Source organism: Gadus morhua, chromosome 17, assembly GCF_902167405.1.
Source record: "Gadus morhua chromosome 17, gadMor3.0, whole genome shotgun sequence".
In the NCBI taxonomy this organism is placed as follows: Eukaryota; Metazoa; Chordata; class Actinopteri; order Gadiformes; family Gadidae; genus Gadus; species Gadus morhua.
The window spans coordinates 19357393-19380989 of record NC_044064.1 but is presented as its reverse complement, the minus strand read 5'-3'; the positions used below and the strand labels follow the sequence as shown (position 1 = coordinate 19380989).

Sequence of the window (23597 nt, the reverse complement as noted above, 5' to 3'; positions counted from 1 at the left end):
TTATACATAGATATCTATATCATATAATATATAATATATATTATCACGGCCAAAAGCTGTGTGAGCCTCCAGACGATAGGTTATTATGAATCTCAAACGACCACGTCTACTTCAGATTGATGTGGAAGTGGAAGAACCAGAGACGTCGGAGAACCCAACGAAGTCCTTTGCGATTCATTATATCGTCTGGACGCGCACACAGCTTTTGGCCGTGATAATATGTATTATTTGATATAGATATCTATGTATTATATGATATTATTTAGATATAGAGCAGAGCTCCAGGACTGTAACGCAAGTGTTGTACACTTCCTTGTTATTTGGATAACCGTTCTGCTGTTGTTGGTGTGATGGCGCATAACACGTAGGACTCTCGTCTCTGGTATTTCTACAACGAGACTCGTAGTGGGGGTTATCTCAGCCATGGTTGAGAATGAATTGGGGGAAAGGAACTTTGGCTTTGACTCCCTGAAGTAGGCTACATGAACCACGACATGGAGGAGAAAGGGATTGTTGGCCGCGAATGTATCCCGCTTGAGCCCTGCTTCCCGCCGCCTCGGCAGCGGTCAGCGCTAATCACCGCATCCTGAAGCCGAGGCGGTGGTCCATCGGCAGCGAGGCTCCGGCGGGAGACGACCGCGGTCAACAATCCCTTTCTCCTCCATGTCGTGGTTCATGACTTCAGGGAGTCAAAGCCAAAGTTCCTTTCCCCCAATTCATTCTCAACCATGGCTGAGATAACCCCCACTACGGGTCTAGTTGTAGAAATACCATAGATGAGAGTCCGACGTGTTATGCGCCATCACACCAACAGCAGAACGGTTATCCAAATAACAAGGAAGTGTACAACACTTGCGTTACAGTCCTGGAGCTCTATATCTAAATAATATCATATAATACATAGATATCTATATCAAATAATACATATTATCACGGCCAAAAGCTGTGTGTTCAAGGGACTGCCATATCATCTGTCTAACAGAGACGTGGCTGGGTGAACATATCGCGGACTACGAAATCTCTCCCATGGGCTTCTCTGTACATCGTGCGGACAGGTCAAGAGAACTTTCGGGGAAAAGTAAAGGCGGAGGTGTATGCTTCATGGTGAACAAAGCCTGGTGTAAACCGGTAAGTGTTCACTCACTCAAGTCATTCTGCTCCCCGGACCTCGAATACCTAGTCCTGCTCTGCCGCCCACACTGGCTTCCGAGAGACTTTACTGCTGTCATATGCATAGCAGTTTATATTCCACCACAAGCTGACACAAACGTCGCACTCAAGGAACTGTACGTAACCATCAGCAAAATAGAAAACAGTCACCCAGAGGCCGCTGTAATAGTGGTTGGAGACTTTAACCGAGCGTCGCTGAAGAAAGTTTTGCCAAAATTCTATCAACACATAACTGTAAATACGAGAGGCGGAAGATGCTTGGATCACGCCTACACTCAATTCCGCAATGCATACAAACCCCTCCTCCGCCCCCCGTTCGGCAAATCAGACCACTCTTCCATTCTCCTTGTGCCCGCCTACAAGCACAGGCTGAAAACGTCTCCACCAATCACGCGCACATGTCGATGCTGGTCTGACGAATCAGACCCCATCCTCCAGGACTGCTTTGATTCCATGACTGAGTTCGCGGAGAACAGTGGTGACGTCAACGAGATCGCGGAAGGAGCGCTGGGTCTCATTGGAAAGGTGATAGAAGAAGTAGTGCCCACAAAAACAGTCCGTGTGTATCCAAACAGGAAACCATGGATTAATTTTGATGTTAATACAGCACTTACTATTAGGAAAACAGTATTCAAAACGGGAGATACAACTGAAATTAAAGATGCCCGGTATAACCTAAGAAAAGTGATCAAAGCAGCAAAGAGGGATTATGGCAAAAAAATAGAGGCACAGCTGAGCAGCAATGACCCACGCAGAATGTGGAAGGGACTACACACCATCACTGATTTCAAAGAGACCTCTAGCTGCACAGCTGATACTTCTGTCTCTTTACCTGACGAGCTGAACAGTTTCTACGCCCGCTTTGAAGTGAGCCAAACCAGTCTCCTAGAGAGGACCTACTCAGAGGACGCAGATAATACAGCCAGCGCTCTTGTCATCACAGGATGGACAAGAGTACATCCTCATCAGAGGATGTACGTGTGGTGTTCAAACGCATCAACATCCGAAAAGCGGCCGGGTCAGATGGGTTACCTGGCCGGGTGTTCAAAGTATGTGCGGACCAGCTGGCTGGTGTATTCACAAACATTTTCAACCTCTCCCTCTCCACGGGCATAGTGCCAGCCTGCTTCAAGTCATCAGTAATCATTCCTGTACAAAAGAAGAGCAAGGTAACATGCCCAAACGACTGGCGCCCTGTTGCTCTCACCCCCATAGTGAGCAAATGCTTTGAAAAGCTCATCAAGGTGCTGATCTGCAGAATGCTGCCACCAGCCCTGGACCCCCACCAATTTGCCTATCGGAAGAACAGATCGACAGATGACGCCATTGCCACAGCACTCCACTTAGCCCTCGCCCACCTCGACAAGAGGAACACCTATGTGAGGATGCTGTTTGTTGATTATAGTTCGGCATTCAACACAATAGTCCCCTCCAGACTCGACAGGAAGCTCAGGGACCTAGGCATTGATCCCAGCCTATGCAACTGGATCCTTGACTTCCTGACGGATCGAAAACAGGTGGTGAAGATGGGTCCTAAGATCTCCGCCCCTCTGACCATCAGCACAGGAGCCCCCCAGGGCTGTGTCCTAAGCCCCCTCCTCTACTCCCTATACACCCACGACTGCGTGGCTACACATGGATCCAATGCAGTGATCAAGTTCGCCGATGACACGACAGTCATGGGCCTGATCACTGATGGTGATGAGACGGCCTATAGGAGCGAGGTCGACTGTCTGGCTCAGTACAGCCAGGACAACAACCTCATTCTCAACACCGATAAGACCAAGGAGCTCGTAGTGGACTTCAGGAAGAAGAGACAGATTCAACACCCCATCTCCATCAATGGGTCTGCTGTGGAGAGGGTACACAGCATTAAGTTCCTGGGAGTCCACATCACCAGAGACCTCACTTGGGAGGAGCACACCAACCAGGTGGTGAAAAAAGCACAGCGGCGCCTATTTCACCTTAGGCGTCTGAAAAAGTTTGGCGTGGGGCCCAAGATCCTGGGGGCCTTCTTCAGAGGCACAACGGAGAGCATATTGACTGGATGCATCACTGCCTGGTACGGGAACTGCACTGCCCAAAGCCGCAAAATGCTGCAAAGGGTAGTGCGGACAGCTGAGAGGATCAGCGGATGTGAGCTTCCCTCCATCCAGGAAACCTACAAGGCCCGGTGTGTCAGGAAGGCCCTCCGAATCATTGGGGACCCCAGCCACCCCAACCAGAAACTGTTTGAGCTACTGCCGTCAGGGAGGCGGTACCAAAGCCTAAGGGCCAAAACCCAGAGGATGACAAGCAGTTTTTTCCCCCAAGCAGTCAGACTCCTGGAAAAACACACTACGCCCCAACCATCCACACGCACACCACAACAACAGACTGTTGTTACTTTTTAGTATTATTGATGCTGCTACTTACTTATTTATTTATTTATTTTTACTTTGTTCCTTTTCATATGGTTTCTTATTCTTATTCTTATTTATTTTATCTTTTACTGTTGCTGCTATGTGAATGTTGAGGAACCAAGCATAAGATTTTTACTCTTGAGTACTGTACTATAAGATGTAATAAAAGTGATTCTGATTCTGATTCTGATTCTGTGCACGTCCAGACGATATAATGAATCACAAAGGACTTCGTCGGGTTCTCCGACTTCTCTGGTTCTTCCACTTCCACATCAATCTGTAGTAGACAGAACCCTGCGCTGCCTGCTGCCGGCGCGAGGCACCAGCGCCTGGCTGCCCGCTGCCGGGCGGTGGTGCTTCGCGGCGGTGGTGCCTCGCGGCAACCTGCGGCAGGCAGCATGTCGCAGTTCATGTAGTTCGATGTCGTTCTGCCATTGCATTCAAAATTCTGTAACTAGCCTGTTACTACGAACTAAGCAACTACCGTACACGTATTAGCATTTAGCACTAGCTCAATCACGACTCCTTCAGAATTCTTGTGGGTGGTTACGAACCAACCAAGTGGGCAGGGCCGTGAATAATAATTTGACAACGCTACGTCACAGTGTCACCTATCCAGATCGGCTCATTTCTTCTGCCTTTTTCCTTTCATTGCCTATTGCATTCAGCAGACAAACTGCATAGATTTCAAACTTACCACAGCTCACAAACTTATTCAGACCTATGTTATTTAACAAACAATAGGAAAAATGTGATTTTAATGGCATGGGCTCTTTAAAAAGCAGTGAGTAAATTGAAATTTAACACATGTTAGATGATCAACCAACAGGTTTAAAAATGACCAAACAGGTTAGCCAGATGATCAGCTGCCGAAACCAGGGATCGAACGAGGGACATTTAGATCTTCAGTCTAACGCTCTCCCAACTGAGCTATTTCGTCACACGGATTACTACACAAACCACATTCAAAAAGAATAACTTAAAAAGCAGTGAGTAAATTAAACTTTAACACGTTAGAAGATCAACACAGAGGTTTAAATATGACCATTCAGGTGAGCCTGATGATCAGCTGCCGAAACCAGTGATCGAACCTGGGTCCTTTAGATCTTCAGTCTAAAGGTACGGCCACACCAAACGCGTTACCCGCGTACCTCGCGTATAAAATCGTCAATTTTTCCATAGGGAACCATTGGTTTACACGCGTTACATGCGCTAAAGCAACATTTTACCCGCGTTGGACAGAAGCATACGGCCGACATCTTTCTTTATTCTGTGTGGAAATAGTAACATAGTTACGCCATTAAATGCTTTTATGGAAACATTTTTAGCGAGAAATGTGCATTTTACTTTCATAATGTTCGCTCGGTGAATGTGAAGGATGTTTGGTTTGATAGTTATGACGAGGGGCCGCTCCGTTCACTTGCATGGACAGAGTCTCTGGTTACTAAGCAACCTCAACGTCTTGGCGGACTATATATCTGCTGATCAACACTACGAATGCTGGAAACACACCAGACACACCATGTGAAGTTATTTAACCCGATTATTGTTATTTATATCCGAGATTATTTAATCTAACCCGATCTAAACTCTATCACCCAAACACGGCGGCGTTTGGGTTTCCTACCTCGGACTCCAGCGCAGCCACGGCCGACAACTTTCTCTATTCTGGTTGGAAATAGTAACATAGTTACGCCATTAAATGCGTTTATGGAAACATTTTTAGCGAGAAATGTGCATTTTACTTTCGTAATGTTCGCTCTGTGAATGTGAAGGATGTTTGGTTTGATAGTTATGACGAAGAGGGAACGCTCCGTTCACTTGCATGGACATGGACTCATCTAGGCGCGTTAGGAGCGTAGGCGCGTTAGGAGCGTATGCCTAGGACCATTTTTGACACAAAATGGTCAAGCAACATTTTAGGTGCGTTACGCGCGTAAATCTTTACGCGGGTACGCGTCTGGTGTGTTCGTACCTTAAGGTACGGCCACACAAACCGCGTTGCTCGCGTTAAGGCCTCCACACACCGGCGCCGCAGCGGCGCGGCGCGCATCTTACACGCGTCAAAAGCACGCCCGTAGCACCAACAGGAGGCGGCGCGACGGCCGCGCTGCAGTATAAAATCAGGAAGTCACCTGTCAATCAACCGCAGCAAAGAGACGAAACGCAATGGGTGAGTAGCCTATTGTAGCCTAGTTTATTTATTTTCCATCTTTTTGGCTGAATAATTGGAAAAATGTATAATCTGCGCAGTGAAAGTATGTTTTCAAGCATCAGATCAACTTAGTTTGTAGGGCACTTTATCGTTTTATTTACTGTCATTTCTTATTTATTTTATATTTTGCCATTATTCATCTACTGCATCAACAATCTCAATAACTGCAGGACCTTCTATTAAGCCTTTTTAGTATATAGTGCAGTCACCTTTTAAGGCCAATTGTTATTGTGTGTATTGATTGTATTGAGCTCCTGGACGGCTTTATTGATCCCCAATTTGGGACCAATACAGTATCTATCTATCTATCCATCTATATAGCCTTAACATAGCCACACATTTACATGTATGCAGCCAGTAGTTATCCATTTTAATTGAGCAAGCTCTTTTACATTTTATTGAGTTTTTTTTATTTCAACCGAATAAATAACTGTTGCCAGACAGAGGGGGGCTGCCCTTCTTCTCCTGCGCTGTAGGCGGGCAAGGAGAAGACGAAGGGTTTGGGTGCACCCCATCAATGAATAGAGACAAGAACAGGGGGTATGCCACAATCTGGTCCAGGAGCTCCGTGCAGATCCTGAGAGGCACGCCAATATTTCAATTCGCCACTAAGTGTGCAATGGCAGAACCATATGGTGCAGCCTATATGATGACCTTTAATCTAGTTATTATCCCTCTCTGGTATACTCTTTTGCATATATATATATATACTTTTTTTTTTATCCCTCGGGATAAATACAGTGATGTTATTGCTGTGCTGGATTCAGTAGCCAGTGTATTTTATTTGAGTGCTCGAGACACTTAATGTTATTTTTCCTTAAATCCAGAGAGACAGTTAATACATGATCTGATACCAGAGAGACAGTTAATACATGACAATGCATTTTTGAGCTTTGCCTGTGTTTCCTTTTACTTATCTATTTTATTGTATGAGAATGTTTCTATGTGAAGCACTTTGAGTCTGCTTCATGTATTAAAAGTGCTATATGAATGAAGTTGCCTTGCCTTAAATAAAAAAATATATATTACAAGTAATCTGGTTTCTACCTACATGGTGTGATTATATGTGACTTGATTTCGTCTATTTCCCATTATGGTTAATGGTTTGGGTACTTACTCCACCATTGTTGATTTCTCACCTGAAGATCCAATCTCCAGAGCTATGGCTCGCCAGGCAATGACCTTTTTGGAGTTGTCTTTGTAATGACGGGTACTTTGGTCATACAATTCGACGTATTTTTCCACCTCGACGACCAGTCTCTCATCGTCCATTCTCGTAATTGTTTATCGCAAACGAAAGAGGGCGACATCCAGTGGTGAGGGGTAGATATGGAGGTGCCTACGGGACCCGGGATGTACAAACCAGCTTTTACAAAGCGCTTTTTCAGGGGCGGCGACGCTCGGGAATAGAACATTGTCTCGAAGAGTAGTTGGGCGGCACGGCGCGGAACGCTGCCGCTCGGCTAGTCGGCGCCGGTGTGTGCTAGTACACCCGGAATAATGGGGGCAGACTTTTTTGACGCAACGCTGCGGCGCCGGTGTGTGGAGGCCTTTAAGGGTCGTTGAAAATCGGCATTTTTGCATAGGGAACCATTGGTCTAGGCGCGGTACACGCGTTGAAGCGTTGAAGCGTTGCGTTGGGGGCGTTACGGTACGGCCACACCAACCGCGTTACTCGCGTTAGGGGCGTCCAAACTCGGCTTTTTTTCATAGGGAACCATTGGTATAGGCGCGTAGACGCGTTACATGCGTTGAAGCGTCGCGTTAGGGGCGTTAAGGCGGCTGCATGCTTCAACGTTGGTGTTACGTTGTTGCGCAAAATTTACTCAAATCAATTCATGCTCCCTTTTAGATTGCGCGTGTTGCCAAGCAATTTACCGCCAGAACAGTAGGTGGAGTAATATGTGGAGTAAAGTTTTTCGTTGAAGACGACCTCGAGAATGACGTCTTTGTCTGTGGGAGTCGTTGGTTTGTTTATGTGCCAAAGTTTGATGATCTCCTTTCGCGAGTCATCCGATATCTTCCCGACTCTCACCAAAACCGGCCCTTGTGAGGGAGCAGCTGGCAGATCATTTTTTGTCAGATGCTGGCGTGTTTCCCCACCAGTACAATGTGCTACGATTGGGTATGCGCACTGACCAATAAATATATATACATTGGTCACTTGGAAGCATGACTTTTGATTCATTAGTTATCATGTTACACAAGTTACCTAATTTGGTTTACGTCAAACTCATTAATTCATATCCATATAAAATGTTTATACAACAGCTACTGCCTTGACAGATGAATGAATTATTTAAGTGTAGGCCTATAGCCAAAGGCTTTAAGCTATAGCGCATAATGCCCACATAAATTATATGGTAGGCAGCATTATTAGAGAAAGGGGTTTATTTATCAAATACAGAAAATAGTCCCACCATACACGCACACATTTTTCATTCACTACACACTCATGCTTTCAAATTTCATTCACTCAAAGAGGCTACTGAACTTATGTTTCACATAGAACGTGAACACAAAACATTACGTAATTAATTCAAATAGGCTAACACTAAAACAAATAAGGCCAGTAGGCCTAATAGAACAAATATCGGGTGACAAGATCATTAAAATGGCTCACAATCCCGCATCAGCTGTTTGATGTCGCGCATCAAAATAGCACTTTGCCCCTGTGGAAGGGTTCGCATAAAGGGTTCGCATAATTATGTGCCAGATCGGGTGGTGGGTGGCGGTATGAAAACAGGAAATGTGATACTCCAGACAGAAAGTAGTAACCAGACCAGCAGACCAATCACAGCCTTGCAGGCTGCGCGGCTCGCGTAAAAGCTTACGTAAAAAATTACGCAAGTCTAGAAAAATCGCCCGACGCACGCAAGACATGAGAAGTCGCACAAGGGGTGCGCAAGGGCGCGCAAGGGCCTCTTGCGCTTGCGCTTACGCTTACGTAACTGAGCATAAATCGGCCTTTAAGGCGGCTGCATGCTTCAGCGTTGGTGTTACGTTGTTGCGCAAAATTTACTCAAAGCAATTCATGCTCCCTTTTAGGTTGCGCGTGTTGCGCGTGTTGCCAAGCAATTTACCGCCAGAACAGTAGGTGGAGTAATATGTGGAGTAAAGTTTTTCGTTGAAGACGACCTCGAGAATGACGTCTTTGTCTGTGGGAGTCGTTGGTTTGTTTATGTGCCAGATCGTGTTCTCCCCATACACAGTGAATGATGGCAACAGACAGAGGAACAGGGGTGATGAAGTTGTTGATCATTGGGGTTGTATAAATGTGCATATCTCTCTACATTTTAAAACGACATTACGTGTTGGCAGCAAAGTTAACTTCACTTCACGTTAATGCTTTTGTATATGAGCCTGCCGGGTCGTCCTTGCCTTCTGGCTTTTAAAAATGGCGGTATGAAAACAGGAAATGTGATACTCCAGACAGGAAGTAGTAACCAGACCAGCAGACCAATCACAGCCTTGCAGGCTGCGCGGCTCGCGTAAAAGCTTACGTAAAAAATGACGCAAGTCTAGAAAAATCGCCCGACGCACGCAAGACGTGAGAAGTCGCGCAAGGGGTGCGCAAGGGCGCGCAAGGGCCTCTTGCGCTTGCGCTTACGCTTACGTAACTGAGCATAAATCGGCCTTTAGGCGCGTCAGACGCACGTAATTACGGACATAAACGCAGTAACGCGCCCAACGCACCAACGCCCGGAGTTCAGAAATGTGAACTTTCAACGCTCCAACGCGTGACGCTTAGCCGCGATAGCCAATCAGCGTCGAGCTTGACCCGACGTCACTGGCAGAGAGTAGTGAGCTTGGACAGAAGCATACGGCCGACATCTTTCTTTATTCTGGGTGGAAATAGTAAAATAGTTACGCTATTAAATGCGTTTATGGAAACATTTTTAGCGAGAAATGTGCATTTTACTTTCATAATGTTCGCTCGGTGAATGTGAAGGATGTTTGGTTTGATAGTTATGACGAAGAGGGAACACTCCGTTCACTTGCATGGACAGAGTCTCTGGTTGCTAAGCAACCTCAACGTCTTGGCGGACTATATCTCTGCTGATCAACACTACGAATGCTGGAAACACACCAGACACACCATGTGAAGTTATTTAACCCGATTATTGTTATTTATATCAGAGATTATTTAATCTAACCCGATCTAAACTCTATCACCCAAACACGGCGGCGTTTGGGTTTCCTACCTCGGACTCGAGCGCAGCCACGGCCGACAACTATCTTTATTCTGGGTGGAAATAGTAACATAGTTACGCCATTAAATGCGTTTATGGAAACATTTTTAGCGAGAAATGTGCATTTCACTTTCATAATGTTCGCTCGGTGAATGTGAAGGATGTTTGGTTTGATAGTTATGACGGAGAGGGAACGCTCCGTTCACTTGCATGGACAGAGTCTCTGGATGCTAAGCAACCTCAACGTCTTGGCGGACTATTTCTCTGCTGATCAACACTACGAATGCTGGAAACACACCAGACACACCATGTGAAGTTATTTAACCCGATTATTGTTATTTATATCCGAGATTATTTAATCTAACCCCATCTAAACTCTATCATGCACCCAAACACGGCGGCGTTTGGGTTTCCTACCTCGGACTCCAGCGCAGCCACGGCCGACATCTTTCTTTATTCTGGGTGGAAATAGTTACATAGTTACGCCATTAAATGCGTTTATGGAAACACTTTTAGCGAGAAATGTGCATTTTACTTTCATAATGTTCGCTCAGTGAATGTGAAGGATGTTTGGTTTGATAGTTATGACGAAGAGGGAACGCTCCGTTCACTTGCATGGACATGGACTCTTCTAGCTGCGTTGGCGCGTTGAAAGCGTTGAACCACCACACACTGGTCAAGCGTCAGGTTAGGCGCGTTACTCGCGTTGTCCAACGCGAGAAACGCGGTTGGTGTGGCCGCACCATCAGGTTAGGCGCGTTACTCGCGTTATCCAACGCGAGTAACGCGGTTGGTGTGGCCGCACCAGCGTTGCTATGGCGGCGCGTCTGGACGCAGCGGCTTTGAGCTCTCCTTTTCGGTGCTATTTCTTAGTGTTTTTGTACATAAATTTGTTTTTCAATTGTAACGTCAGCTGGGCGAATCCTGTCTACAGTCGTCAGCATCTAATCAGCATTGGATTTCGGGCCGAACAGACCGTAAATAAGGACTTTATTCACTCCAACGGCATACCGGAATGTATCGCAAGGACGCCGGGCGCTCCGTGGATTGTTATCCCCGCAGGTAGGAAGCGGAGGCGGCGTAGAGAGAGAAGGCAAAAAAGAGGCAGCCGGGCTGGCGTTCTCTTGCGACTAAAACGACGACAACACACACTGCCGCTTCCCAGCATCTTCCTCTCTAATGCAAGATCAATCGCAAATAAAATGGATGAACTAAAACTACAGATTGCAGCAAACAATATAATCCAGGACTGTTGCATTCTGCTGATAACGGAGACCTGGCTTCACTCATCCATACCGGACACGGCTATCGAAATAACAGGTCGTACAGCCCACCGCTACGACAGAAATAGCGACTCCGGTAAGAACAGAGGAGGGGGTTTATGCATTTATGTGAACAACGATTGGTGCACCAACGTTACTACCATCGATAGCCATTGCTCCCCTGACTTGGAGTATTTGACCATCAAATGCAGGCCCAAGTATCTTCCACGAGAGTTTACTGTTGTCATGGTTACGGTTGTTTACATAGCACCGAATGCAAATGCTAACTCCGCCCTCAGTCAGCTGTACAACGCCATTAGCCTTCAGCAAAACACTCATCCAGAGGCAGTGCATCTCATAGCAGGCGACTTTAATCATGCTCATCTGAAAGTAGTGCTTCCCAAATTCCATCAGCACATAAACTGTGCTACCACGGGAGGAAACACTCTGGACAAAGCCTACTCAAATATCAAGCATGGTTACAAGACTAAACAGCTACCTCACCTGGGAACATCTGATCAAATGTCCATGTTTCTGATTCCAGCATACACCACAATTAGGAAAAAAAACAAAAAACAGTAACTCGGACTGTTAAAACCTGGCCAGAGGCCTGTTTCAGGTAGCTGGTTTAACATACTCTGAGTTTAATCCTGCGCTCTGAGTTGGTTGACTCAGAGTTCAGGGTTGAAAAGCAACTCTGGGTTTTCGGTTTCAGAACAGGTGATCAGCGTTGGGTTAATCAACTCTGAGTATGTTCACTCTGGGTTGAGGGCGTGCCTGTTGACTATGAAGAGCCATCATCAATGGATCTCTGATTACATGATCAAACATGGACCAAAAGCGTAGATCCACTTACTTTTCCCCACGGAATTGGAAATTCTAATGAACGTGTATGCCGAGCAGTTACCCTTTTTAACAAAAAAAAGCAATACCGCCGCGGCAGCGAGAGCGCGAGAGAGAGCTTGGCAGGAAATAGCTGAACAAGTCAATGCGTGAGTCAAATAAATTAGTAAAATAAAATAAGAGGAAAGTTTAATATCTTCCACTTATTCAATATGTAAAGTGTGTGTGTGTGTGTGTGTGTGTGTGTGTGTGTGTGTGTGTGTGTGTGTCAATTTACACAACCCCGAGTTGCCCCACGAGGACTTGGCAGCAAATGAAGTACAAAAATATAGTTTAAACAGGTAAACTAATGTTTAATTGAAATCAAATCAATTGTGCTGTTTTGCCTGCTCTACCTAATTTAACAGCTATGTTCAACATGCATTATATATTTGTATACTATATTTAAGCAGTAAATGTAAGTAGTACATTTCCCAGCCACCCCAATATTTAATAGGATTTAGATATATTAGAAGGCTACACCTAGGCAAAATGCATTATAAATATATATGTGTCTTCAAAATAGCGCTTACTTAATATTAGGGTAAAAATGTCCTCCATGTTAGCAAATCGAAAAAATGCAGAGGCCCGGCAGACTGGAGGGGGTCCACCACCTGCAGCCCTCACAGAGGCTGAGGAGATGGCCCTCAGCCAACAGAGTATGCGTCCTGTGGCTGAGGGCATCCCTGGGGGGAGCTCCTCTGATTCCCCCCCACCCCCCAGGATAGAAGTGCCTTTACAGTATAAGAGGTTGGTTATTCAAAATAATTAAATATGTACACGCAACCCAGCGCATTGCTAATTAGATGGGGCAATATTCTGGCTCAAGTAATAATTGCACTGTCTAATCATCTTCTTCCAGTTACTGATGGCGTCATCGCCCTACTTGAACCAGATGCCCTCACCAACCTCCATGCAATTGTAACAATTCAAAAGATGCAAAAGGATGCTTTGGAGATCCAAATTTTGGAACATAAGTTATAGGTGGGTGAGGTGCAAACTGGGATAGGCTACTGTTCCCTGCTCTAAAAACATACCCAATATAAATGACTTTTTTTTTTTTGTGCTTTCAGGAAATAAAAAAATCCTCATAATAAGTAGATTGTCTTTATTAGAACACGGGCTGTGGTGGGACAAGTTATTTTGTTGAACAGTTTACTCAAAGGGTTTTACTTCAGTGAACAATGCAGACGATTATGCTGAGCATGTGCATGTAGAGAAGAACAGCATCTGGTTAAAAGCAGTACCAGGGTCTTTTCTGCCTTGCATTCTTAAAATGAGTTTCTTGACTTGCAGCAGTTATAGGTCCGTGGTTAGTCAGCTACTCTGATCATGGGAAAGCCACAACGTTGAAGTGACTGTAGTACAGAGCGGGTGGGATGCCCGGGGCGGATCATTCTGCACATGCGTTAATTGCGATAAAAATAAAAAAATAAACTTAAAGCATGCCCCCGGTGCGTTTGACAGTTAACATGGGGGCTGAGAAGGTGGTCTAAATAAATGATAGATTGCGCTGAAAAACGATAGCGCTCGTGAAGAAAATTATCAGGAAAATAAAGTATATCCAACCGGGGTCTTAATAATCGTTCCTCGGGAGATTCCTTCTGAGGATCGCAGCCTCTACCTCCACAGGCTCTCGTAGAAAAGGACATGCCATTTCTAACACTTCCTTCTGTCGGAGAGCTGCCTTCAGCCTTATAGACAACAAACTCAGAGTAGGTCTAACCACCTCCCGAGCAGGTTAGACCCACGGCGTATGTTGCCGCAGCAACTAACTCTCGGTTGCGCTGAACCTGCTACCTGAAACGGAAAACCCAGAGTTTCCACTAACTCAGAGCGAACAAACTCGGGGTTGCCTCAAAACCAGCTACCTGAAACAGGGCTCCTGATGATGCCGCACAGCAGCTGCAGGACTGTTTTGGAAATACCAACTGGGCCATTTTCAAAAATCAGGACTTGGAAGAGTACACCTCCACCGTTCTCTGCTACATCAAGCATTGTGTTGACACTGTCACTGTGGACAGGCGCATCCGGGTGTATCAAAACCAAAAACCCTGGATGACAAAAGACGTCCAGACCCTGCTGAAGGAGAGGGACACTGCCTTCAGGTCTGGAAATGTGGTACATTACAGTGCTGCCACAACCTGCCTGAAGAGAGGCATCAGGGAGGCCAAGACAGCATATAAGAGGAAGATTGAGGACCACTTCAGCAGCAACAACTCACGGCAGGTGTAGCAGGGAGTCCAACACATCACAAACTACAAGTCCAGCAACCTCACAGTAACCAACGGTGATGCCTCACTATCTGAGGAACTTAACTGCTTCTTTGCCCGCTTCGAGGCTGAGGCACTGGAGGTGGCTCCATCACATCCACCAGCCCCAAGCAACGACATCTTCACAGTGCAGGCACATGAGGTGAGGTGCATACTACGGGCAGTGAATCCTAGGAAAGCTGCTGGACCGGATGCTGTAACGGGGAGAGTGTTGAGAGACTGCGCAGAACAACTGGCTGATGTCTTCACTGATATATTCAACCAATCCCTGTCCCAGTGCAAGATCCCACCCTGCCTGAAGTCCTCCACAATCATTCCTATACCAAAAAAGACTACTGTCAGCAGCCTCAACGACTACCGGCCGGTGGCCCTTACACCAGTCATCATGAAGTGTTTCGAGAAACTAGTCCGGAGCCACATCACAACAAGCCTGTCAACCACTTCTGACCCCCACCAGTTTGCATACAGAGCAAACAGGTCTGCAGAGGACGCCATAGCCACCGCGCTCCACACCACGCTGCAACACGTGGAACATCAGGGGAGCTACGCCAGGCTGCTCTTCATAGACTTCAGCTCTGCCTTCAATACCATCATACCAAATAGACTGCTCACCAAACTAATGGCCTTGGGTCTTTCACAACCCATCGGTTATTGGATCAAAGACTTTCTGACAGAGCGCTCCCAGAGAGTTAGAGTAGGTGCCCATCTTTCCTCTGCACTTAGCATCAGCACCGGCTCCCCACAGGGCTGCGTGCTGAGCCCCCTATTCTACACTCTCTACACCAATGACTGCATCCCCAGCCACCCCAGCAATACCATCATTAAGTTTGCGGATGATACAACAGTGGTGGGGCTCATCTCAGGTGGGGATGAGACTGCATACAGGGAGGAGGTCCAAAGACTGTCTACATGGTGTGCGGAGAACAACCTCATCCTCAACACCTCAAAGACCAAAGAGCTGATCATTGATTATAGGAGGAATAAGCCGGACATTCAGCCCATCTATATGAACGGGGAGAGTGTGGAGAGAGTCTCGGACTTCAGGTTCCTGGGCATGCACATTCAGCAGGACCTGACCTGGACACTAAACACCAAGGCGCTTCTGAAAAAGGCCGAACAGAGATTGTATTTCCTAAGGATCCTCAGGAAGAACAATCTTCAGGAGAAAATGCTGATGAGCTTTAATCACTGCACCATTGAGACTGTCCTAAGCTACGGCATCTCGCTGTGGTTTGCCAGTTGCACTGCAGCTGAGAGGAAAGCGCTCCAGAGGGTCATAAAAACGGCACAAAAAGTAATTGGATGTCCTCTTCTCTCTCTTGAGGATGTGTACAATAGACACTGCCTCAGGAGAGCTCATAGCATCCTGAGAGACTCATCCCACCCAGGCCATAACCTGGTTGAACTGTTGCCCTCTGGGAGGCACTACAGGGCAATCAGGTCAAGAACAAATAGGCTTAAAAACTGTTTCTACCCCAGAGCTGTTATTTCTCTAAATAATGCAGAATTACAAATGACTGCATTATCATACCAATCTGACCTTTTAAATTGGCTGACAAATTTAAAATGTATATATTTTTTTGAGTTCAACATTCTAAATTTATTTTCAAAAAATACACTCATTTTCTCATTTAGTTTTTGTTTTAAAAGCACTTATTTTGACAGCCTCTACCCCAATTTCGTTGCACTTTGTGTAATGACAATAAAGAGATTCTGATTCTGATTCTGATCCCAACTGAGCAATTTTGGCACAATATAAACCACTCAAATCACATTCAACAAAAATAACTTAAAAAGCAGTGAGTAAATGAAACTTAACACATGTTAGAAGATCAACCAACAGGTTTAAAAATGTCCAAACAGGTTAGCCTGATGATTAGCTGCCGAAACCAGAGATCGAGCCAGGGACATTTAGATCTTCAGTATAACGCTCTCCCAACTGAGCTATTGCAGCACATGAATTACTGCACAAACCACATTCAACAAGAATAACTTAACATACAAACAGATCAGTCTAACGCTCTCCCAACTGAGCTATTTCGGCACTCAAATGTAGAAACAAACCACATTCAAGAAGAATAACTTAAAAAGCAGCGAGTAAATTGAACTTTAACACGAGCGATAGAAGATCAACACACAGTATTAAAAACGACCAGGTTAGCCTGATGATCACCCGCCGAAATCAGGGATCGATAATTAATATCTTAAAAAGCGGCGAGTAAACTGCCCTTAAACACGAGCTACTTCGGCACACAAATATCCAAACAAACCACATTCAACAAGGATAACATAAAATTATCAGCTAGTAAATTGAACTTTGACACGAGCAATTGCAGATCAACACCAAGCGTAAATATGATCAGACTACCCTGATTATCGCTTGCCGAAACCAAGGATCGAACCAGTGACATTTAGATCTTCAGTATAACGCTCTCCCAACTGAGCTATTGCAGCACACGAATTACTGAACAAACCACATTCAACAAGAATAACTTAAAAAGCAGTGAGTAAATTGAAGTTTAACACATGTTCGAAGATCAACCAACAGGTTTAAAAATGACCAATCAGGTTAGCCTGATGATCAGCTGCCGAAAGGGATCAAATCAGGGACATTGAGATCGTCAGTCAAACTCTCTCCCAACTGAGCTATTTCGGCACGTTTAAAACCATACAAATCACATTCAAGAAGAATAACTTAAAAAGCAGTGAGTAAATTGAACAACACATGTTAGAAGATCAACCCACAGGTTTTAAATTGACCAATCAGGTTAGCCTGATGATCAGCTGCCGAAAGGGATCAAATCAGGGACATTGAGATCTTCAGTCTAACGCTCTCCCAACTGATCCATTTCGGCACATTAATAACCATACAAATCACATTCAAGAAGAATAACTTAAAAAGCAGTGAGTAAATTGAACTTCAACACATGTTAGAAGATCAACACACAGGTTTAAAAATGACCAATCAGGTTAGCCTGATGATCAGCTGCCGAAACCAGGGATTGAACCAGGGACATTTAGATCTTCAGTCTAACACTCTCCCAACTGAGCTATTGCAGCACACGAATTACTGAACAAACCACATTCAACAAGAATAACTTAAAAAGCAGTGAGTAAATTGAACTTCAACACATGTTAGAAGATCAACACACAGGTTTAAAAATGACCAATCAGGTTAGCCTGATGATCAGCTGCCGAAACCAGGGATTGAACCAGGGACATTTAGATCTTCAGTCTAACACTCTCCCAACTGAGCCATTTCACCAAAAAAGATCAACACACAATATTAAAAACGACCAGGTTAGTCTAATGATCACCCACCGAAATCAGGGATCGATAACTAATATCTTAAAAAGCGGCGCGTAAACTGACCTTAAACACGAGCTACTTCGGCACACAAATATCCAAACAAACCACATTCAACAAGGATAACTTAAAATTAGCAGGAAGCAAATTGAACTTTGACACGAGCAATAGCAGATCAACACCAAGCGTAAATATGATCAGACTAGCATGATGGCCGCTTGCCGAAAACAGGGATCGAACAAGCGACATTTAGAACTTCAGTCTAACGCCCTCCCAACTGAGCTATTACTGCACATTAGAAACCAAATGAATCACATTCAACAAAAATAACTTAAAAAGCAGTGAGTAAATGAAACTTAACACATGTTAGACGATCATCACACAGTATTAAAAACGACCAGGTTAGCCTGATGATCTCCCGCCGAAATCAGGGATCGATAACTAATAGGGATGGGCACGAGTAGTAAATTCCAAACTCGAGTGATCGAAGGAATTCCTCGAGGATCAATCGAGTACTCGTTAAATCGAATCTATTTTTAGAATGCAACGCATCTGCAGCAGGAATAGGCGGCAGGCCCGATGATAAACGGCAATATTACCAACCAAACATGTAATGCTTATTCTCCATCAAAACAGTCAGAGTTATCAGAGTATTCATTATTTATTTTTGCAAACGTTCAAAACACATTTTCCTTACAAAAATAAATATGCGCAGCGTCTCACAATTTAAATCACGTCGAACCAAGGCCTGTAACAGTTTAAAAAAAACGAAACAAGTAGCCTAACCATTGCAAATAAATGCTTAAAGCTGCAAATAAAACGGCAGCAAATGGACTATGGAAATACTCAGAGTTGTGATCTTCTCTACACGCCCGGGACGCAGCGGCGGTGAAAATAGCCGACACACTTTCACTTTCACCGTTGCTGCGGGTCTGCTTTCCCGAACTCACCGTTGTGTTTCAGGAGCATATGTTGCCGCATAGTACTTTCTGGTAGCTCGATTTCGCTTGGCATATTTTACATTTCACCTTATGATCTCCTATTTCTTTAAAGTATTTAAATTCTTCGCTGCGATTTGCTTTAACCGCCATCTCTTAACTTTTTGAATTCTGGCGTGCCTGCACACGGCACGGAACGCGCCATGGAAATGGATGCATTTAATTTTCTTTGTGCCCACGTCATGCGTTAGTGGCGCCGACAGAAAATTGATACATTTGCTTCAGAAAACTTTGTTTGTGTGTGTATATGCAAACTCGAGTTTGCCTGTCCACCAACCGAGTTCATTTGTAACGAGTAGTACTCGAGTAATCGATTCCTCACGCCCATCCCTAATAACTAATATCTTAAAAAGCGGCGAGTAAACTGACCTTAAGCACGAGCTACTTCGTCACACAAATATCCAAACAAACCACATTCAACAAGGATAACTTAAAATTAGCAGCTAGTAAATTGAACTTTGACACGAGCAAGAGCAGAATAACAACAAGCGTAAATAGGTTCAGACTATCCTGATGATCGTTGCCTGAAAACTGGGATCGAACCAGGGACATTTAGATCTTCAGTCTTACGCTCTCCCAACTGAGCTATTTCGGCACACGAATAACTGTACAAACCACATTCAACAAGAATAACTTAAAAAGAATTGTCTTGACCCCGGTGGAGGAGCTGTTAATAAACATAAATTCAGGGTGCCCTGGCATGGAGGGGGTACCTGGAGGTACCTACCTCCTCAGCAGCCTGTTCTCCTAGAAAATACGACCGCATAGGTCGTTTGTACCGCCCCAAATTACGACCCACTGGAGCGTATCAAAATGTAGCGCCTCTAGCGGTCATGCAAATAACGACATTTTGAAGTCTCGGGGCCGCTCGTGGACGCTCGTGGTTGCTCGGGACGCGCCTAGCTAACCCTCTCCCGGTATCACGCCAAGGCGTACAATAGATACGTCTGTCCACATCGCAAGGCGTGTTCAGGGTCACGCTTTGCCTGACCAAAGCGTCACCCTGAACACGCGTCCTTCTCCATTCGAAATGAATGGGGGAATAGCACCAACAGGGGGCGATACGTTCTCCTATTGTTTATTGTTTATTATGGATCCCCATTAGTTGTCGCAGAAGCGGCAGACTAGTCTTCCTGTGGTCCAATTAAAATCTGAACATACAAACAATTAATCATCACTCAAATACAGTAAAAGTAGTGACAAAACTACAAATACATAGCAACAGTCAAACAAACAAATAAATGGGCATCTGGGCGCCTCAGAGCGCAAACACCTTCATCAAAACATAATTCATTGAGCGCCAAGCCAAGTCAGAGTCCCGAGTTCATATTTAACATAAATAAAAATAGGATTTAATTTGCCTCTTGAATTCCCTCTTCACAGGTATAACACGAATGTGCGAAGGGAGTATATTCCACAAAGAAATTGACCTATAGAAGGATGTCCTCCTCATTGCATTACTCCTACAGTGTGGGAGCACAACTAGCCCTGCTGTTGCAGATCTAGTACCGTATGAATGAGCATCAGAGCAAAAACCAATTTCATTAAAAAGAGCTCTAGGAACATGAGTGGAAATTACATTCTTAATAAATATCAAGGACCTAATGGATAACCTATCAAGAGCTTTAGGCCACTTGAGATCAGAATGCATCTGATCTACATTTGATCTGTAAGATCTATCAAGCACAAGTCTAGCAGCCCGGTTTTGTACAGTTTGTAGTTTGCTTAAGTCAGTCTTAGAGGCAGAGGCCCAAATAACAGAACAATAGTCGAGATGGCATAATACTAATGTTTGAACAACCTGTCTCTGTAAAGTAGCTGGTAAGTAGGTGGCACATTTCCGGACCGTAGCAATGCTCCTACTCATCTTGGCAACTATCTGCCTAACATGATCAGTCCAGGACAGAGTGTTACAAATAGAAAGTCCCAGGAGCTTTAACTTGCTCTCCTGCTTGACTGGTTGACTAGAAATCTGCAGATCAAGCATAGGCTGACTGGCTACATTATGCCGAGATCCAAAGACAATGCTGACAGTTTTTGATAGATTTAAAACAAGTCTATTTGCAGTAACCCAATTGACCCCTGCTTTCAGATCATGTGACAGAACGGACTTAAGTTTACAGCATGTAGATGCAGAATAGTACAATGTAGAATCGTCAGCGTATAAAACGAAAGTGGATTCTTGAATAACAAGCGGGAGATCATTCGTAAAAATTGAAAATAAGAGCGGACCCAAACAACTTCCTTGCGGCACACCACAGTCTATGTTAATGCTGTTGGACAGAGTACCATTCAAGAAGACCTGTTGAGTTCTGAAAGATAAATAATTTTCAAACCAAGAGATTGCCATAGGTCCAAAACCATAATGCGTGAGTTTTTCAATCAACAACTTATGGTCAATTAGGTCAAATGCAGCGCTGAAGTCCAACATGACAGCACCAGATAACAATGAATTGTCAATCCCCCTTAACCAATCGTCAGTCATTTTTACCAAGGCTGTGCAGGTGGAATGACCCTCTCTGTAGGCATGTTGTGTATTACTTATCAAATCATTCTTAGACATATAATCATGGATTTGGTTATATACAATCCTTTCTAAAATGTTACTCAAAACAGGTAGGATTGTTATAGGTCTACAGTTAGGACCACTGAATGTGGATTTGGTATCTTTTGGTATGGGAATAATTTTTTCTTCTTTCCAGATTTTAGGACAGGTTCCATTAGATAGACAGGAATTAAATATGTGACATACAGGAAGAGCTATATAATCAACAGCTATTCTGAGTAATTTACCATCAATACAATCTGTACCAGTAGAGTTGTCTTTAGAAATGGATCGTAACAATTTTTCAACCTCCTTGATTTCAACCGAATTGAACTCAAAAGTACACTGTTTGCCTCTCATTATGAGATCATCAATGAGCAGACATGATTTTTTCTTTACATTTGTACAAAAGCCCCCCCTCAACTGGTGAAATTGTTACGTAGCCATATTAATCATTATCTGAATGGGAAATGCAATATTTTAGGACAGATACACCATTAAACGTGTTTCTAATGACATTTCTAGCGAGAAATGTACATTTTCCTTGCATAATCTTCAGTCAGTGAATGTGTATGATCTTTATTAATCTTTATTATCTGAATGGGAAATGTAATATTTTAGGATCAATTCACCGTTAAACGTGTTTCAAATAACATTTCTAGCGAGAAATATACTTTTTACTTGCATAATGTTCAGTCAGTGATTGTGTCTGATCTTTAGTTTTATAGTTATTAGGAAGATTTAATCGTCTCGCTCGCATGTTTCAACGACGTCAGGTTGCTAGGGACGCTGCTTTCGCTAAACTAGCAGCTCACGTGTTTCCTGCGTTTGTGTTATTAAACCGTTACTTTATGTAACTTTTAATGATATTGTAATAACCACAGGCGAGGTATTGAGCGAAGTAAGCTTGATAGCAGGTTTATTGGATTCCACAATCGGACAGGCAGGCACAGCTCCACCGGAAAACTACAACAACCAAAACTCCCGCCCGGAAGGAAACCCCCGGAACCCCCTCTCAGAAGGCCCGCCCCTTCCTCCCAAAGCCTGTGACGCTACAATGGAGTGGCGAAGTCACGCCCCTTCTGGTAGAGCTCATGGGACCTATGAGATCGAAAGATATGAATGGGTGTCAATGGAGAGAAAATAATTATTTTCTGTGTATTTCTCTCATAACTTTTTGTCATTATTAAAGAGAAGCCTGATTCTCAGATATGCGTGTTGGATGGCTAGGGTGTAGGTCTGGGAAGAACTTCAGGCCAAAATCTTGCAAGCGAGCCGCTGGGTGCAGGTGCAACGAGATGGAGCACTTGCTGAGTCATTTCCTGTAGGGCTGGAGCCACAGGTTGAAGCGTATGCGTCCTTTGAGACCCCCTTTGATATATAAGAGACCTCAAAGTACAGCTTACTTAAATGTTGTCGACCTGCAGTCACCTATTGCATCACTTCCTTTAGGGCTTCGGCCTCCTAATTGATCATTGTAGTATAATTGAATGCCCTCTTTCATATATATGATACCTCCACCACTGGGACGTGGCAACAATTCTCCAAATCCATATGGGGAGGGGGCGGTGATGCTTGTGGACAGTAGGGTTGTACACTAGACATAAATAGGAAGCAAACTCAGGAGAAGGAATGACCTCTCACAAATATATATTTAATAAATTGTTTCAAATAACCCTGCCTCGTTAAATCATTGAGCTTGGTGTTTTGCTTTAAAAAATTGGTTATAGAAGAAGTCTAAACTGCAGAAAATAAAAACATCCAAGCAGCCTTTAAAGGATACCTTGGAATATCTGTCTATTTTTTAACCATCGGACCCTAGTTTGCAACAAAAACAACACAATGGACGGGTGATTTTTAGAGCCATGTAAGGATTAGAGGGGCTGGTCGATAGCAACCACCATAGCAACCATGACGGTCAAGTGACTGGATGCAACCCCGTTGAAAAAAATAGAATACCACCCTACACACTGAGGAGAATAATGATACTTAAATTATTATGACCATGAAGTCTTTATTTGCATGGGTTTACATTTCGTTCTGTGTAGGATGGAAAAATCTGAGAAACACTCCCATTCAGAATGCATTGGTTTACATTTCGTTCTTTGGAGCACAGTTATTTTTATTTATTTATTTATTTTCAGTTTTTGTGGAGGTGCTTCAAAGATGCTAATTTTTCTGCAATAATCCAAAATCCAATGGAAAGACCTGTTGGTTTTTTGTCAAGGGAAACCCAGGTCGACGCTCACTTCCGGGTTGGCCGACATACGTCATCCCTCCACCACTCTATACTGTAAAAACACATGTTCAAGTTGAATGATAATGGATGAATCTATTCATGCTATTCATGA

At 44.3% G+C, this 23597-nt stretch overlaps 3 non-coding genes across 3 annotated transcripts; all 3 read right to left on the bottom strand.

The window, feature by feature from the left end:
- Positions 1-4439: 4439 nt before the first annotated feature.
- trnaf-gaa (transfer RNA phenylalanine (anticodon GAA)) lies at positions 4440-4512 on the bottom strand. The gene has a single exon. It is a non-coding gene; the product is annotated as a tRNA-Phe (tRNA).
- Positions 4513-17384: 12872 nt separating this feature from the next.
- Positions 17385-17457, bottom strand: trnaf-gaa (transfer RNA phenylalanine (anticodon GAA)). Its single transcript has one exon. It is a non-coding gene; the product is annotated as a tRNA-Phe (tRNA).
- Positions 17458-17589: 132 nt separating this feature from the next.
- trnaf-gaa (transfer RNA phenylalanine (anticodon GAA)) lies at positions 17590-17662 on the bottom strand. The gene has a single exon. It is a non-coding gene; the product is annotated as a tRNA-Phe (tRNA).
- Between the last annotated feature and the right edge of the window lie 5935 nt (positions 17663-23597).